This window comes from Gekko japonicus, unplaced genomic scaffold (genome assembly GCF_001447785.1).
Source record: "Gekko japonicus isolate JY-2015 unplaced genomic scaffold, Gekko_japonicus_V1.1 scaffold669, whole genome shotgun sequence".
Taxonomy (NCBI): Eukaryota; Metazoa; Chordata; class Lepidosauria; order Squamata; family Gekkonidae; genus Gekko; species Gekko japonicus.
In genome coordinates, this window is record NW_015167073.1 from 391,133 (window position 1) to 394,277 (window position 3,145).

Sequence of the window (3,145 nt, forward strand, 5' to 3'; positions counted from 1 at the left end):
GGGAGCACAAAAGGATATGGGCGGGGGGGGGGTCAGTCTCTTGAAACTGGCAAGGCTAGTTTGAAACTGACAAGAATCTAGCTGTTGTAGATTTTCTGGGTTGTATGGCCGTGGTTTTGGCATTGTGGGACCTGATGTTTCACCAGTAAGACATCTTTCTGTGCAATACCTCTGAGGATGCCAGTCACAGCAACTGGCAGAGCGTCAGGTCCTACAATGCCAAGACCACAGCCATACAGCTCAGGAAATCTACAACAGCTAATGAACTCCGGCCCTGAAAGCCTTTGACGACATAGTGACAAGAATCTATTTTTTTGTTTGTTCCTTTTATTTGAAAGTGCTATACAAAAGCAGTCATGACCCGAGGAACTCAGTTTTAAGATAAGGGAAAAAGAACACAAACTGAGCTTTTGTTAGCATGGATAGTTAAATTGTCCAGTGTGTGAATGGTGTGGAGAATACAAATTAAACACTTCCATGAAGAGCAAAGGGCAGGAAAATGGCCAGGTTGGGGAGAGTTTCTAAAGCTCTTGCAATATGATTGCTTTCAGTAGATATTTGTTTTCTCGAGTGCTTATTGATGAGGAAGTATGTTACGGGATCGAGACATAGTTCTGCACAAGTTGAATGTGTTCTGTATATATGTGCTGTTAAGTTGTGAGCAACTTATGGCGACCCCAGCAAGGGGCTTTCAAGGGAAGTGAAAAGCAGCGGTCGTTTGCCACTGCCTTCCTCGGCAGAGTCTTCCTTGGCGGTCCCCCATCCAAGTACGGACCCTGCGTTGCTTCTGAGATCCAATGAGACTCGGCTATACCATACCATTCCAGTTCCCCTGAATTAGTTACTAGAATATTATTTTAGAACGAACCATTTAAAAATTGGACACTGCAAGAGTGCAAGTTGGGATTTTCCCCCCCTCCCTCCTCCCAAGAACGTCTGAAGTATTTTCACCCTGGGAGAATTTTAAAGAAAAGTTAACTCCCCCCCCCATTTTAGCATTAGTGTTTATGTGCTACAGACCAACAACTGCAGTCTCCAACCCACCTTATGAAACAGAGCCTTACCTTTGTACTCCCCCTTGGCAGTCTTCAACAACCAAGATTTTTGTTTTTTAAAAAAGGTCTATGTTAATACATAAAAAAGTCGGCTAAGTCTCAGCTTTCTTACGCAACATACTGAAAATGGATTTAGAAGTTCCCTGGACCATCCACAACTTTATGGGGAGACGTGCACCATCTCTACCGAGCACTGCTGATGGGAGTGTTGGATCACCACTCTGTGGTGCAATTGTGCCTGTGGCAGGATCTCGGAGCCAAATAGGCAGAGGCTCAGCACAGGAGCAGAAAGCGTCTAGAATTTTCTAGCTTACCATGGCAAGAAGCATTGCACATTAATATGGATGCAGAACTGCAGCATAAAAAGGTAAAGGTAAAGGTTCCCTTGCTCGAAAGCCAGTCGAGTCTGACTCTAGGGTTGCGGTGCTCATCTCCATTTCAAAGCCGAAGAGCCAGCGCTGTCCGAAGACATTTCCGTGGTCCTGTGGCTGGCATGACTAAACACCTTCCCACCGAAGTGGTACCTATTTATCTACTTGCAATTTCTTGCTTTTGAACTGCTAGGTTGGCAGGAGCTGGAACTAGAGATGGGAGCTCACAATCAATCACAAATCACAAATTAATATGGATGCAGAACTGCAGCATACAGATACCTACATCATTATTTAACATCTTAGAAATGTGCTCCATAGCTTGCTGTTGGTGATCATTAGACTCTCCATTAGAAGGAAATTGGAAGGAAATCGGGACGCCCAATTTTCCCAAGCACCTATAAGACCGTAAGAGTTGCATTGTGCAATGATAAGAGTCACATTGTGCAGCAGATGATAAATCTGTGCAAGCAGTATTGCCCTTGACGGGCTGCAGCTCTCTGGGAGCTCAGGTGTGTGTCACTCCATGTCCTTTTCACTGAGCTCCTTCCACCAGAACGACCAGAGATTCTTTAATCTTCTGACCATATGCTCTAGCTCACCAAGCCCATGTTCTTCAGCCTCCTTGACAGATGTTTCTCCAACCAATTTTAAAGCTGCACAAAGTGGTGGTCAATATAGCCTAACTATTTTCTGTGTTTGATGATGGAGAGGCAGCTTTTCCTCCTTATGATGTTAAAGGCATGAGGGTTTGGGAAGGTAATAAGAACTATGGAACTCCTTCACAGGAACTGGTTTGATCCCTGTGGTACTTTCACTGCATTATTAACCTTTTCTCTTTTATGACTTCAGCATCTCATCGGGTCTCAAGAGTTTAATGACGTATGCAATATGGGGTGTGTGTGTGTGTGTGTGTGTGTAAGAATCGGTGAATTGTTCAAAGAAAGTAGTGGAGAAAACCATAAGGTGTGCCTCACCAAACTCTTTCCAACAATTGGTACGGTGTGGATTTTTCATTCAGACACTTCCTCTGCCTTAGCTTTCTTTCTGCGGTGAATCTCTTGACAGTGCGGAATAGGGAGATAAAAGGAAACATTAATTCTTATACATTTCATTTATATCACAAGCAATGCTCCCTCTAAGTTGTGGAGTCCTGTGAGCAAAAATTCCACTTTGTGAGCTACTGATGTTAAAGTTGCGAGCGAGCGGTTTGGCTACCGCATAAATCAGTTTGCTCTGTAGCCCTCCTTCCTGAGCTAAGACCAAAACCTGTGAGCTGGAGACTAAAAACCTGTGAGCTAGCTCACACAAACTCAGTTTAGGGGGAACACTGATCACAAGTTTCCTCCCAAGAGAAGTGAACGATGTTTTGATCTCACAACAATGCCTCTGAGATAAGCTAGGCTGGGATCTCTGGCAGGTAGCTCACGCATTACTGGTGTAGCTGACCGGCTTCTGTAGAGTAGCTCATGCATCCTCTGGGAGAACCAGGAAAGGATCATGAAAAGCTCTGTTCCAGCCCTTTAAAAATAAAGCTTTTGTTTCATAAGTTTTTTCTCTGTCCTTCTCAGGGGTTGTTTCCTGCAGGAGCGCACAGGAGCGGAGCTCCGGCAGTAAAGAGCCCAGGGGGTGGGCACATGCAACAAGCCCCACCCCCTGCTCCCAGCAGCCCTCAGTTGGGCCGCAAGAAGCAGTCAGGTAAATTGCAGAGCTCCCCCC